The sequence below is a fragment of the Sarcophilus harrisii genome, chromosome 2, assembly GCF_902635505.1.
Source record: "Sarcophilus harrisii chromosome 2, mSarHar1.11, whole genome shotgun sequence".
Classification (NCBI taxonomy): domain Eukaryota; kingdom Metazoa; phylum Chordata; class Mammalia; order Dasyuromorphia; family Dasyuridae; genus Sarcophilus; species Sarcophilus harrisii.
This window is the reverse complement of record NC_045427.1, coordinates 416,426,086-416,442,927: the sequence shown is the minus strand read 5'-3', so window position 1 is coordinate 416,442,927 and position 16,842 is coordinate 416,426,086.

Genomic DNA, 16,842 nt, shown 5'->3' with positions numbered 1-16,842 from the left:
TGGGAAAACAGGGACATTGATACATTGTTGGTGGAATTGTGAACACATCTAGCCATTGTGGAGAGCAATTTGGAACTATACTCAAAAAGTTATCAACTGTGCATACCCCTTTGGTCCAGCAGTGTTTCTACTGGGCTTATACCCCAAAGAGATACTAAAGAAAGGAAAGGGACCAGTATGTGCCAAAATGTTTGTGGCAGCTCTGTTTGTAGTGTCTAGAAACTGGAAACTGAGTGGATGCCCTTCAAATGGAGAATGGCTGAATAAGTTATGGTGTCTGAATGCTATGGAATACTAATATTCTGTAAGAAATGACCAACAGAATGAATACAGAAAGGCTTGGAGAGATCTACAAGAACTGATGCTAAGTGAAATGAGCAGAACCAGGAGGTCATTATACATGGCAACAGCAAAACTATACGATGATCAATTCTGGTGGAAATGGCTCTCTGACAATGAGATGATTCAGACTAGTTCCACTTGTACAGTGACAAAGAGAGCCATCTACACCCAGAGAGAACTGTGGGAACAGAGTGTAGAACACAACATAACATTCTCACTCTCTCTGTTGTTATTTGTTTGCATTGTGTTTTCTTTTTCAGTTTTTTTTTCTTCCTTCTTGATCTGATTGTTCTTGCACAAGATAATTGTGTAAATATGTGTACATATATTGGATCTAACATGTATTTCAACATATTTTTAAAAGACTCATTGGCCTAAGTCATTTCGGGAAATCTGTGGCCCTGGTGCTCACTCTGAATACTTCTGGGAATGCATTGGTCCCTACAATGCTCCCTGATTACAAATGGAGATGGTCTTGGTCCTGTAAGCCTGAGACAGTAGAATACTAGGCTTAGAGGACAGGGATTCAAGTCCCAGCTCAAATACTTAACTGGCTGTATGACTCTGAGCAAATTCCTTCCCCTCTATGGCAACTAGGTCAAAGTACTAGTCAATTGCTAAACTGGAAGAAAAGACCTAAATTCAAATTCGACCTCAGACACTAGCGAGGTGACCCTAGTAAATCAGTTTTCTCAATTGTAAAATTGGGATAATAATAGTACCTCCAGTGAAATGATATTTATAAAGCACGTAGCACAGTACCTGGCACACAGTATGAACTTAATAAATGCTTATTCCATTTCCTTCCCACTCTCTAAGGTTCAGTTTCCTCTTCTGTAAAATGGGGATAATAACCTGTCCTTAGGGTTTCTGCAAAGAAAGTTCTATGTAAATAAAAGTGCCAAAGAAATAGGAATAATTGATTATTGTTGCTGCTGTTAATGTTATTGTGCTCCAGGAAATGAGTAGAGAGTCATGAAAGGAGTCAGACTGGAGAAAGATTTCCTAGACCCTCAGGGGACAAGGCTTTAGGAAACTCTAGTCAAATTTTTCTGCAAAACAGATGACTCAGACAGCAGTCCTGGAATAACCAAGGCAGAGGCACTGGGGGAAGTGAGAAAGAGTTCTACTCTAGCCGCTAACAGAGTGCGATATCCCAGGAATAGCAGGATGTCATGTAACTATAATTGTGCAGTGCCAGAGTCCTAGACATGAAGTCAGATGGCCCATCTCCAGAGTAGCACCTAAGACCTGCTCCTTCTGGGGAAAGCCCTACTAATTACACCTGGAGCAAGGGCAAGACACCTTTTTTGTCGGGAGGGACTGAGACCAGGAGATTATTTTGAGACTGCAGCTAGTATAGTGCACAGAGTGCCAGGCCTAGTGTCAAAGCCCTGAGTTCAAATATGACATTTACTAGCTAAAGAAACATGCCTTTTTTTCAGTGGCACATGGCACCTACACAAAAATTGATCATGTATTAGGGCATAAAAACTGCACAATCAAATGCAGAAAGGCAGAAATAGTAAATGCGTCCTTTTCAGATCATAATACAATAAAAATTACGGGTAATACATGAAAAAATAGACCAAAAATTAATTGGAAACTAAACAATCTAATTCTAAAGAATGAGTGGGTCAAACAACACTTACTAGCTATGTGAACCTGGGCAAATAACTTCACCCACTTTGCCTCAGAGAAAGAAATGACAAACCTCTCCAGTACCTTTGCCAAAAAACAAAACAAAACAAAAAGAAACCCTAAAGGGAGTCATGAAGAGCTGGGCATAATTGAAAACACTCAGCAACAACAATGTGTGAGAGGAGAAGGCAAAGGGGGCAGAGTGGAAATGACAGATCAAAGGAGATGGCTTTTATTTTAAATAATTAGCCTTGATAAGTTCTATTATTTCTAAGCTACTAAAGGACTGAGATTTTTATCATTTTCCTTAAAATTCATCATTCTGGAGCGAAGGTTTGATCGTCCCACCTAGATCCTCAAATTATGTCTGAATTGGAGTCTCAACTCTTTCCCTTACCAATCCATGTTGATGAGTAAGTCAGTTTACCTCTAGTAATACTTGTCCTATATAGCTTTTCAGACACCCAGAAACTCAGAAGTGACAACATCCATAAAAAGGAGCCAGGAAAAACAAAAGAAGCCAGGAGGAAAATCCCTGATCTTAAATGTCTATATACAGATGAACAAGGTTTAAGCAATAAACAAGAAGAGCTAGAGTCCTGAGACAAGGCAGCAACTTTTACTTTTTAGGGATCAGGAAGCCTCCCTCAACCTCTCTTTATTCCATTGCCTAACCTCTATTCATTATTTACTACTTATCCTTGTTTTGTGAAAATAAGATACAAAAGCTTACTTTTTATATATTTGCTTACATGTTGCCTTCCTCATTAGACTGTAAACTCCTTGAGAGCAGGGACTATTTTTTGCTTCTGTTTATATCCCTAACACTTAGCATTATATCTGTTACATAGTCATAAATGTTTCTTGGTTGATTGATTAATCATTGGAACTTGTCAGAATGAGATCTTAGACAAATCTATATTTGTATTTGGGTATAATTTATTCAAATGACATAGGACTAGTAAAAGAAGTGAATAGATTCTAATGTATATTTGTTTTATAAAAAAATTCAGAAACCATATGAGAGAAGTTCAATAAAGAACAACAGAGGAACAAACAAATGATTTTAAAAGAAGGCTTAGAGAAGATGGAAGCAAGGACAGGTAACCGGATGAGAACAAAAGCATGGCATAGAGCTGGGGAAATGGTGCCAGGAGCTCTAAATGGTGCTCAGAATTAGTAGAGATTGGCCAGGAAAATTAAGGACGACAAAGAGAATCAATTCAATAATACTGGGAAAAGGTGAGAATCAATGTAATTTTACCAGTGCTTAGGGAGGATGTGATGATGATAACTGGCACCAGGAAGAAGGCAAAGCTGATCAATTCTTATTTTGTTTCTTTTTTTATCTCTTCCAAGGAAAATGGGCTTTGGACTGAAAAGGAACAAAAATGTTTGTTGCTGCTGTTCAGCCATATCCAGCTCTTCATGTTCCCATTAGAGGTTTTCTTGACAGAGACAGGAGAGGTTTGCCATTTCCTTCTCCACTTCATTTTATGGATGAGGAAAATGAGGTAAACAGAGTGAAGTAACTTTTCCAAGTTCACACAGCTAGTAAGTATCTGAGGTCAGATTTGAACTCATAAAGATGAGTCTTCTTGATGTTAACCCTGGTGCACTATTCACCATACTATTGCTCTAACAGAGTAAATTTGAGAATTAAGAAAGAAGGGTGGCCCTCAATTCCCAAGTACATTGTTAGGAGCTACTGTCAGTAATCTATGAAAGAAACATTGTGGAGAAAAGCAAACAGAAGAAGGGTAAATATAATATTTCTTAAAAGGGAGAAGACTGGAATCTGCCAATCAAGCCAGAATCTGAAAGATTCCAGAATATATTATTAAAGAGATAATTGGTGAAGATCTAGAAGGAAGCAATGGTCACAAAAAAATGCAATTTATCTTCATTAATAAGAGGCCATACCAATGCAATTTCTTGCCCTTTTTGATAGGCTTACCAAACTGGTCAATCAAGAGAATGGTATAGATATGATTTAGCTAAATTTTATTAAAGTGTTTAGAAAACATGTCATACTGTTCTTGTGGAGAGGATGGAAGGTTGTGAGCTTGATAATAGTCCAATTAGATGTATTTAGAAATGGTTGAATGACCAATCTCAAAGAGTAAACATTCATGATTCGATGTCAACTTGGCAGGAAGTCTCTAATGGAATGGCTCAGAGATACATGCTAGTTAATATTTTTATCAATGATGTGGATAAAGATAGAGTCGGCAGTCTTGTCAAATTTGAAGATATTACAAAGCCACTAAGGTAGATAGTGGTTGACAGTCAAGATCCCAAAAGATTTTGACAGTCTAGGGCATAGGACTAGATCTAATAAGATCAGATTTAATGAGGATAGAATGTAAAATACTATGTTTGGGTCCAATAAATTGACTTCATGAGAGAAGCAGTTAGATAGCAGCTTGTTAGGAAAAGATCTCGGTCTTTTAGAGGGCTCAATATGAGTCAACAGTATGATATGGAAATGATTTTTTAATGTAGTTTTTAATTACCTGTAAATGTAATTGATGTCATGTAATCTCGGGCTGCACAGAGAGAGGCTTAGCTTTCACTCCTGCTGTACTTTGCCCAGGTTAGGTCACATCTAACAGTCTCTGTCCTTAAGGAGTTTATAATGAATTGTAAATACAACCTGTAAACAAATATATACAAAGCAAGCTACATATAACATAAATAGGAAATAATATTCCTCATAATTACCTTCTGAGATAAGGAGTGTACATACTAATAAACCCATTTTACATATGAGTAAACTGAGACTTGGAGATTTAGTAGTCAAGATTCAATGACTTAACTATGTCAAAATCAATCTTGCTTCTCTTAAGATTTTCTCCTAAGCCAGTGGTAGGTAGAAAAGGGCCACTAAGCCACACCATGAGGCCACATATTGACTTAGAAAGCCACAAACTAGTTTTATCTGTGTTTTATTGTATTTTTGCTTATTTTGTTGAATATCTCCCAATTACATTTTACTCTGATTCAGGATGCACTGGGGAGTGTTGCCTACCACATTAGGCCAGCAGACTGCATGTTTGACACCTCTGCCCTAAACCACACTACTTGCTGTGAGGAAAGTGATTTGTAAAAGATTTTACAAAGGCAGACCTCAATCCCCAAACTCACACTCACAGAACCTCAGAAATGGGACCCGGCCTTAAACCTTCCCTCTACAGTCTTCTGAGCCAACCTCCGATGACAGGGACTTGCCTCCTTCTCAAGTCAGCCTATGCTCTAATTGTTAGGTAGTTTTTCCTTACTTAGATTTAAGATCTGCCTTCTCTGCAGCTGCTACCCATTCCTCCTCCTTCCGTCCTCTGGGGCCAAGCAGATCAAGTATAATGTGTTTCTCCTATGATGTGCCTTCAAATACCTAGGCTTATAGGATCAATTCAATAAGCATTTATTAAGTCTTTCCTATGTGCCAGGGACTGTGCTGAACATTAAGGACACAAACAAGAAAAAAACAGCCCCTTTCCATAAGAAGTTTACATTCTAAGGGGCAAGAGAACTCATAAAGGGAATCTGGAAAGATGAAGGAGGGAGAGATATCAGGGGCTACCCTGTGGGAGGAGGTGACATGTTGTTCCATGGAGTGGTGTGAGCTGAAAGTTTGATTTCTCCCCTCCTGAAAGGAAAGCTTTGGGAGAACATCGTGCTCCACTATCAAGCCCTGAAATCTGTAGGAAGAAGACTGAGGGAAGCAATCTCAGTCAAGGCTTGAGTTGATGGAATGGTGATGAGATTAGAAGTGATGGCAGGCAGCAAGGTAGTACAATGGACAGAGCATCAGGAATCCAAATCTGGCCTTAGACACTTACTAACTTCATGCCTTCAAAAAAAAAATGATGGAAGAGTTGTCTGAAATTGAAAATCAAGCAGAACTATGGAGACTACAGGGGACCTTAGAAGCCTCTAATCCAAACCCCTCCTTTTACAGGTGAGGAACCTGAGACTTATAGAAGTTAAGCAACTGAGTCAAATATGTACAAACAGACAGGATTTGAATACTGGTCTTCTGACTTCCCCCATATCATAACTACAAAGTGTAAACAAGCTTGGTTGGGAGAACAGCTAGCATCTATGTTGCACTTTAAGGTCTTCAACAACCTTGTGAGCATCCAAACTCAGGACTTCCTGAGTCCAAATTTAAACTCTATCTGAAAGTCCAGGGAATAAACTATAGCAAGCCTTCAAAGGTAGGTTGAAGCTAGATTGTAATGAGCTTTTTAAAAGCCAGATAGAGGAGTCTGTATTTTATCCTAGAAGGAAGAGGGAGCCACTGGAGTTTCTTGAGAAGGAGAGTTACATGGTCAGCATTAGGGGAATGCCAATTTGGTGGCTGTGTGGAAAATACATTGGAGAGGGGAAACACCTGAGAGTCAGGGAAGCCAATTAGAAGGCTACTGAAATGGTCCAAGGAAAAGATGATGATGATGACTTAAACTAGAGTGCTGATGATGTGAGTGAAGAGAAAGGAATTGACACTTGAGAGGTTGGGAAGGAGGAATTGACAAGCTACAATGACTGACTATCTAAGAGAAGGGTGAGGGTGATTGCTCAATGACTCTGAGGTTGCAAATTAGAAGGATTGAGATGCTCGATAGAAAGAGATGTGGATTTGGAGGAAAAGGGAGAGAATTCTATTTTGAGGCATGTTGAATTGAAGATACAATCTAGCCATTACACCATATTATTCCAGAGGCTGTGCCATGGAGAAACTTTTGCTCTGGACCCCTGCTCTCCTCTCTAGTGACCACCTCTGTTAAAAATACCATTTCAGGAAAGCCCATCGTACTTCACTCCCTCCTGTCCTACCACCTTCTTCACAACTTGCCAGCATTGGTGCAGTACTTTTCCTCACCCCACCTATTTCTGGAACCAAGAACTGTGATCAAATTAGTTCTGCCATTTTTGCTAGATGAAGGATCTCAATAGATTCCTTATGAAGTCACTCATCAATCCCTTCATGGACTAATGTACTCTTCCCTGGCCATCACTCTCTTCTGTATGCTGCTTCCCCCATTAGAATGTAAGCTCTTTGAGCAGGAACTATTTTTGCTTCTGCTGAATCCACATTGTATGATACATAGTAAGCACTTGAGAAAGTCTTTTTCATCCATTCATTCAGCTGGATATGTCTAATAGATAATTGGGATGTGAGATCACATTTTAGGAGAGAGGCTAAGATTGGATATAGAGATCTGGGAATCATGTACAGAGGACCCATGGCAGCCGCTGAAAAGGAGTTGTGGTTTAATTGATTACTCATAGATGACTCTTCATGATCCTATTTGAAATTTTCTTGGCAAAGATGCTGGAGTAGTTTGCCAATTTCTTCTCAAGCTCATTTTACAGATGAGGAAACTGAGGTAACCAGAGTGAAATGACTTGATTTGAATCACACAGCAAGTAAGTATGTGAGGACAGATTTATACTCAAGTCCTCCTGACTCCAGGGCTAGGACTCAATCCATGGCACCACTTACTACATATAGGGAAAAATAAAGGGTCCAGAACAGACCATAGATTGTAGATACATTCTGACCAAGGCAAAGGACAAAGGAACTAATAGCTCCCTCATTTTGGATACTCTGCTCCTACTTATGCAGCTCAAGGTTAAATGAATTATTTGGCTACTATGTCCTGCTGAATGATAGGACCTCTAAGAAGGTCTGTCACAGAGGATAGCTCTTTGGCTGTGTCCCAGAGTCTTTGAGCCCCAGTAAAATGGGGTTCTTCAGTATTACGGCATAAGACCATGCTTAGACGGTTTCTCTCCGAGCAGGTGAAGCCAGCCGCTGCTTTCAGAGTAGCGTTTGTTTTGTGTCTCCTATGTGTTGCTATGGGAACAATTCCCTCTGCACATCTTAGGCCCCCACTTAAAGTTAGAGATGAAAAGATTGTCAGAGTCAATAAGGTATTGACCTAGCAGATGGAGGTGGGGTTGGGGAAAGCTGGATAGTAAGGATTGTAGGGATCAGGGGTCAACTCTTTTCACCCTCTAGTTTATCTCTTAGCTGCATGAAGCCAGATCCTAGGACTAGATTGCTCTCCTTTTTCTCCTCCTCCTCCTCAATCTATTATCACCCTCTTCATCCTTGTAGCTATTATGTTGAAACTACCCCCAGCATCACAGCAGGGAGGGGCCGCAAAACAAGGAACACGATGTTAGCATTGGAAGGGTCTTTAGAATATAATTTGTCAGAGTTTGACCCGGATGGGATCTGAGAATCCAGGATGCCAGGGAAGCCCTTGGAAATATGGATAATTAAAATGTAACACATAGAACTTCAGAGCTAGGGGAACCTTAGAACATGAAATGGTAGAACTGGAAGGAACTTTAGAGATCATGTTATCCCAACTTCTCTTTTTACATATGAGGAAACTGAGGTCCAGAAAATGGAAGGGACTTGCCTTAGATCATTTAGCTAAAAAGTCCCCATTCTTATGAGTCTAAGTCCAGTGTTTTTCCCACTACTTCACAGTATCTTAGTATTCTAGTAGCCTAGGCATGGGGTTAGGAGCAGCTAACAGTAGGGAGGCCTTGCTGTAGTCCTCTCACAAGGACCTTAGGGGTTCTGGAAATCCTACAGGCTGAGGGCAATAGTTTTAAAGAATCATAACCCTTTCATTTTATAGATAAAGAAAAACAAGTCCACAAAGATTAGGTCACTTTCCCAAGATTACACAGGTAGTAAGCATTAAAGACAGAATTTGAACCCAGACTCTGTGGCTCCAGAGTCAAGGCCCTTTTCACTGCTCTACACAATTAAATACAGCACACACGTATCTGTTTTTGGTCCTTTTCATTATTGTGTAGGTGAGCTCCCTTTAAGAACAATCTAAACTGAAAAAAATCAATATAATAGAGTATTCACACAATTATTCACTCCCAGGTTCCTTTAAATGACAAACTCCCCCTAATGCATTTAAAACAGAAATAAAATTGCCAAAAGTTTGATTGACATACAAATTTTTGGAGCATGATTTTGCAGGAAGAAAGATATAGCTAGATAATAAACACTAGTGCCAAAACAACAATCTGGCCAGAAACTTGTGCCCCCAGTGGTGTATGCTACATTTTTACATATTCAGAACCCTCGCATCTAAGATCTGGGAGGAACTTCAGAGCTAAGTTAGGGCTGGATGCAGCCCTTTTGCTTAAAAAGGCCAGTTGTGATGGGAAGTCTTTGGAGGCTGCACATTCTCCTTTTGGATAACTCTCATTGGTAAGGAATTTTTTTCTTTCATTGATTCCAAATCTGCTTCAGGTAAACTTCCTTCTTTGATCTGCCCTTTGGGGCTAAGAAAACCATGCAGCAAAAGTATGGGGCAGTAGGGAAAAAAATACCACCACAACTCAGGGGAATATGGAGCCAGAATAGCTGGATTTGAATCTTGCTCATGCACTTTCTTCATGTATGAATTCACTTAATCTCTCTGGGTCTCAGTTTTCTCCTCTATAAAAAAGGTTAAATGAAATGATCTCTAAGGTCCCTTCCAGCTCTAAAATCAGAACTCCAAGCTTCTAAACTTGATCTCACTTGCACATGAAACCTTTTCAGATACTTGAAGGCAGTCATTTCTTTTCCAAGATAAACATTCTCTCTTCCAACAACTGGTCCCCAAATGATATGGTTTAGAGTCCCCTCTCCACCCTACTCATTTTCCTCTGGGCTCTCTCCACTTTTGCAACAACCTTCTGAATGTAAACTCAGCTAAATGCACATTAAGGCACATTACCCAGAAGTGAACACAATACCCTAAATGTAGTCGGACCAGGGAAGAGAACAGTGGGACCATTGTTTCTCCCTTGCTTTGAATTCTGTGTTTCTATTTGTGTAGCCTCACATATTGACAGCTTTGGGGGTTGGCATGTCATGTGGTTGATTCATCCTGAACCTGCAGTCCACTAGAACTCCTTGGGCTTTGAAGTGATTCTCAGTTTACCTTATTTTGTCTGTAACAACTTGGTCACATAAACAATTGTTTGGTTCCATATTTCTGCAGTTGATTTTTGTTACCTATTATATTTCATATTGTTAGAATCTACCCATTATTTTAGCTTGCACCTATCCCATCAGAATAGTGACTCCTTTTTGCCTTCTCTTTTTAAAAAAAATTTCTCTTGTTTGACATTGTTTTATGTTCTAAGGTCCACAGAATGCCAGGACTGGACTTATCTATCAGTGAATTTTATCCTCCTTCATGTCATGGATCTCTTTTCTTTGTAACCTAAGTGCTTAGGGGAATGCCTGGCACATAGGAGATATTTAAGAAATGCTTGATGAATTGACTTAGTAAAGTCTATGAAACCCCTTCTCAGAAGAATGTTGTTAAGTGCATACAATAAAATAGGATTTCAAAATAGGAAACCAATTGCCTTGTAATAAAGATGTAATTTGTTCCCCATCCAAGTTCACCAAATCTCTTAAATCTATCTACAGACCCCAGGTTAAGAGCCTCTGCTCTAAAGCCTCTTCCAGTTCTTGCAAGCTATGAATACGGGATTTATCCAAGGTCACTTAGCTATTAAATGTCAGACCGTGGACTCCAATTCAGTATTCTTCTTACTGTATCACAACTGGGATTTGATCATATCCTTAGAACATTTGATCATGCTGTAGATGGAACAGCAACACTTAATAGCAACTCAGTGCCACCAAATCTATTAGCCTAAACCTATTCCTTTAGCTTTGGTATATTTAGAACTTTTGGAGGGTAACAGGCAACAGACCATAACCACCACACTTCTAGCCTCTCCATTTGAAACCCCAGTCTGGAGCTAATCTCATAGGCCAGGGTTCCTGGGCCTGCAGCCTCATATATCAAAGATACTTTTCCAAGGAGCTAAAAATACAAGTCATTTTTCATGACTGGTAGCAAATTGAGAGTAGCCCCCAATGCCAGGAAGTGGTGCTGGGATGAGGGGGTTGATGGATAGAGATTTGTCCCCCCAGGAATTACAGCCGGCAGTCTACAGCCTGCATTCCAACTGGCAGAATCGGTAGGATGGGCTTAAGATGGGGGAAAAAAGAATTATGAGATGGAATTATTCCAACGGGACGAAATCCTTTGTCTGTAGCTCCACAACACAGATCAGTGTAGTAAAGGACCTTAGAGCTAGAAGCAACCTTAGAGGTCGAATAGTCAAACTCATTCATTTTACAGATGAGTAAATTAAGCCCCAGAGAGGGAAAAACATGTAGGGAGTGGGTAGCAGAGCTGAGTTTTTATCTGGATTTCCTGACTCCAAAATCAGTGCTCTTACTACTAAATTATGCCAAAGCTGTCTCTTCGGGTAGCCCAGAGGAATTTTGAGCAGGAAGATTGGTCCTGCAAACACATCCGAGGGGTGCAGGTGCTGGGCATGATACTGCCTTTGAGGGATGGGTGCTGGGATGATGAAACAAACAGGAGACCTCCTTCCCTGAAGCCCTAAAGGCCAGAACTGGCTGCAGCAGCTTGCTAGAACTGAAAGGGACCTGAGAGATTGTCAAGTCCAACAGAGAAGAAAATTGATCCCTAAAGAAGGAAAGTGCCATGCCCAAAGTCATTCAGAGGGTGCATGGCAGAGCCCAGACATGGAACAGACAGGTATTCTGACTTTAGGTGCAGGTTTCTTACCACCACACCAGATATTGCTGATCAAAAGACATAAGATTGGATTCCTTCTTCTCGATGGTAGAGTTTTTATTGTTTTTTTTTAAAGCTTGTTTTTGTCAAAGGAAAAAAAAGTCAGCTCCATTAAAGTCATTTCTTTCTAATGCTCCAGACATCACAAGCTGCTGTGGGGCTGGTTAAACAGTAAAGCTGTGCCCTCAGCAAATCAGCGTTTGAGGAAAAAATCAAGAAAATTAGTGCTTGTGGAAGTGATGGACTGACAGCTCTGGCTGGAGGCAAACACAGCACTAGCTTCCCCACACACATCCCTGCTGTGTGGCTCTCTTTTCTCCCCAAGCTTTGCCTGCCCCCCAATCTTCCCAACACTGCTTTCTCTCAACTCCCACAAGCAACAAGCAAATGGCCACTGTCTCTACCTGTCAGGCCTCACTAACTCTTCCAGGTTTGGTCTCCTTTCTTCTTCTTATCATGTGTCTTCCAGCAAGTCACTGGTACTCTCCTGGGCTCACTTTCCCCATCTGTAATAGGAGACAGTGGGACCAAATACCACAAAGATCCAACCATCCAGCCCTCATTTTCCTATACTCTACATTGTTCCAGTCTATATTCCAAAATCTTTTCTAGCTCTGACCTGTGTTTTAAGTTCCCCTCCTAACCTATATTCTAAGCACACACACACACACACACACACACACACACACACACCACCCCATTCTGATTTATTATATTCTCAAGTTCCTTCCAGCTCTGACACTAGGTTCTAAGATCACTTATGGTTCTAACATTCTATGTTCTGTATTCTAATGTGCCTTATATAACACCATTCGGCTAGCTGTTGCTTTTAGCATTTTACCTCTTTCTTTTGTTCCTGGCTTTGCCATTAGCCTTGATTTCCACTCCCCCATAAACCAAAGGCTCTTAACATTCTTTTGTGCTGTGGATGTCTTTGGCAGTCTGGTGAAACCTATGGACCCTTTTTCAGAATAATGTTTTTAAATGCAGAAAATAAAAAGCCTAAGATTACAAAGGAAATCAATTATATTGAAATAAAGATGCACTTTTTTCCTATCCTTATTCATGGATCCCCTGAAATCTATCCACAAAGCTCTTATTACATGTTCTAAATAGGGGTAACTATTTATTAGTCTCCCTCGACTATTCCTCTGCTGCCTCACCATAGTATTTAAAAGTGTTTGAGTTTCCCAAAGCCTTGCCAGCTGGGCACAGGTTTGGGAGCCCACGCTGAGCAGGAAGGACTTTGCCCATGGGTACAGTGAGGGACTCTGTATCTGACCACCGAGGACCAGTCAAGGTCAGTGTGGCCCACCACCAGAAGGTTGGTTACAGGGTGAATAACCCATGAAGACTATTCCTTCAGGCACAGGTTTGCAGGCAAAAAGAGACCACTGTGAAGCATTAGTGTTAATGGTATTTGACTCTTCTTCCTGTAAAATTGGGTAGTAGAATTGAAAGGCCACATGACTTGGAATGGAAAAACCTGAGTTCTAATCCAGGAGATCAGGGATTGGGCACTGAAAAGAACCTTGGAGGCCCTGTAGTTTACTGACCTCCTCCTTATTTTTCAGATGAAGAAATTCTATCCCTGAGAAGTCATGTGATTTGCCCAAAGATGCTGCAGGTAGCAAGCAACGGATCTGGGCTTTGCCCCAAGATCTGCTTCCAAATCCAGGGTTCTTTCCACTGCAGCCCAGATCCTGTCTCTGCCACCGAGTGTGTCACCTCGAACAAATCTATTCCCATCCTCGGGCCTCAGTTTCCCCCTCTGTAAAAAGAGAGAGATGGGGCTCCATTATCTTCTGGAGGGTCTTCCAGCTTTGACATTTACCTGATTCTGTAATTCTCTGCTCTTTACAGTGGCCGGCCCAAACTAGAGAGACACTGCCCCCCTCAGGCCAGACTCTTCCCTCGGCCGTGTTTTTCTCCGTGACAAAGACAAACGTCCACAGGGACCGAAGGCGAGACAGTAAAACTCATTTCACTAGTGACCCCAATTCCAGATTCGAACCCAGGTCTCCAGAGGTGAGAGTGAGGAAAATGCTTAAATTAAAATGCTAATTACCGTCTTAAGCAATTCGTTCCCAGACAGAAACTTGTATCTATTATTAACAGCTTCTCGCCACGTTCTCCGCTTGCCAAGAGACACGGGTGATTTAGAGATTCAGGTTGTAAAAGAAAAACGTGTCTGCGTCTCCGAGCTCAGCTTGCGGATCTGTCTGCCATCTTCGCTCAGCCTGTCCGGGGCAGTGATGGCCGGAGGAGCCGGGCCCGGAGCCAATGGAGCAGGCACACCGAGACTCCTCCCCCTGGAAGGTCTCTTGGATTATGTGGGAAGGGGATTTATCGGGCTGGGCCAGGGCCAGGCCGGGGGACAGATGGATTAGCTTGGGAATGGACGACATAAAGGCTGGAAGCAAAACTCTGATTGGTCTTGGGAAGCCAGACCTGCCCCGAGACAGTCTTGAATATTTGGTAATAATGCTAGGAATCATTCTGCTGAAAATGGCTATTTCTGAAGGAAGCACTTTGACTCTTTAGAAGCTGAAACCAAGAGGAAGCATTAATTAACTGTATGACCTCAGGCAAAACACTTTCCTCTCTGGACCTCAGGAAAATGAAGGGGTTCAAGATGGTCTCTAAGGTCCCCAAGCTCCAGTATTCTATGATGCCTAGAGAATAAATGGGGTTTGAAGTTGTAGGATCATAGCACTTAGCCTGATGTTCAAGGCCAGCCCCTTCCAATCCTCTTCTCTCATAGTCTCTCTCAACTCTAACCAGGCTGAGTCTTTGTTCCTTTTCTTACCATAGGGAGAGTCCTTTCTGCCTTTGCTCACACCAATCCTGCCTCAGAGTGCCTTTTGGACAGTGGGGAATGAGAAAATGTTTCTGAGCTCAGGAGTCATATTATGAAAACTACAATTTAAGAAGGTTAATTAGGATAATGGGGAGTGGGGCAGGAGGGAATATGTGGAGGATAAATTGAGGAGAGAGAGATGGGAAGCTAGGAAAGGAGGCCCAAGTTAGTAGGTAGGTTATTAGGGTGGAAAAGGCTGGGAGAGACAGGTTAGTGGTCTCTCCAGGACTGCCAAAATGGAGGGTATTTGGTATTGATTCCTATGGATGAAAACATACTTTCCCAATTACAGCAAAGTTCTACATAGGGCTGTCATGTTCACATGATGGGACATATAATGAACAGGAGGAATCCATGCAAGTAGTAGGGAAGGAACAGAGAAGAAATTCAAATAGTTAAAAAAAAAAAACATCGTGAGAGCTCTTTACTCTTTTAGCATCTAAATAGACATTCCCCAGTTTAAAAAAGGGTCCCTAAAAGAGAGAGGTAAAGAAGAGACTCAATTATCATGCACAGGGGTGATGACAAAGCTGAGGGAGCTTAGGGAGGGCATGGTGATCTTTATGGCTTGGACCAGTAGTGTCATTCACCTGCCCAAAATGAACATATACTTTGAATACAAATGTAAGTAAGGAGAAAGGGAAGAAGTACAGATAGGTAGGGAATAAAATCCTTTCCTGAACCATTTCCCACCTCACCCTTCCCCAGAAACAGACCTCTTCTCTCTCAGGCATGCCCCTCATTGGATCTATGATGAAAACCTTATAGTTATTGATCTAGCTTATACTTAAATGTGGTGAGCATGAGGGTCAGAGATCATGGGTCAAGTGATCACAAGATTATATATTTAAAGCTGAAAGATGACTTAGAGCTCATCTAATTTTTATATATGATAAAAATGGGGCCTGAGTTTAAGTAGGTTAGTTCACTAAGACAAGAATAGATTGACATTTTCTAGGAGCATTGAGATATGATTAGTGGGGTGAAAGTTCCCAGAATTTTGTTGGGGGTGATGCTCACTTGGATGCATTTTCCATCTAACTTAATGCCTTGCATCCCAAATCCTTATCTAGAAAGGGATATTCTGGAGGAAATGAGCAGGATCCTTGTGTTCATATGCTTTGGTTTATATAATTCTAGAAACCAATTATTAAGATACTTGCTCCTTCCTTTGGTGGGACTGGAGTATATAACCCTTCTTTGGGGCTGCATAATTCTCTCCCTCTCCCACCATGCTTATCAGAACATGTGTATGAAGAAGCATAAGTAAAGACTGTGTATGTCAGATGTCATATACACGAGCTTATTTGGGTCCATAGTCACCTTCATGAATTCTTCAGCCCTTTCTCTTCCACCTGAATGATCATGAGCAAATAAATCATTTCCTTGCAGCAAAGTACCATGGACCAAATGCAGCAATGATTGTGTAGTTCTCTCTATTGTTAGTATACCCACTATTGTGATCTTGGATAAGTCAATTTTCTTTTTGGACCTCATTTTCCTCAATTTTAAACAAAAAAATTTGAATTGGATGATCTCTATGGTCTTTTCAAGCTCTGACATCCTGTGATTTTATGATTCTACAACTAGCTAGGGAAAATCTGGCACTCTAATTGGCAAGAATAGCTAGAAAAACATTTGCTCCTGGGCAGAACCCTGGACAGCTCCTACATATTACTCATCTATTGGGGAGCAAATTTCCATTCTGCTTTCCAGAAGCATCAAGGGAGGGACAAATATTCTGGGAGATTATTATAATCCCTTTATTTCAGAGGAACAAGTAATGTCTTTCAGCAAGCCCATACAAATAAGAAAGAAAGAAAAAGAAAATAAAGATAAAAGAAAGAGGTGACACACATAAGTGCACAAAAAGAATCAGATATGACCTTAAAGATCATTTGGCAAAGAAGTCAGGACTAAAAGGATTTGATAAAGATGTCAAAGCTGTACATATCCTCAAAGACAATCTAGTATAATCTCCACATTGCACAAAGAAGGAAACTGAGGCCCAGAAAAGGAAAGTGAATTGTCTAGTCACATAAGTAAGTGTTATATCATAAAGAGCAAAGAATGTAGTCAGCTCTTTGTGGGTAAGTACTGTATCACTTTTATATTCGTATCTGAAGCACTGAGCACAGTACCTAACAAGTAGTAAATACTTAATAAATGTTTAAATGGTAAGAAAAAGGACTATTAGTACCATAATTTGCCCATGTGACTCCTTAACCTTTCCACATTTACTGCCCCAAACTTGATCCTTTTGCCACATAGAAACTCTTGAGTTTTCTGAATATAGAGAGATATTGAGACAATATGGGGTAATAGAAAAAGATGAAACAT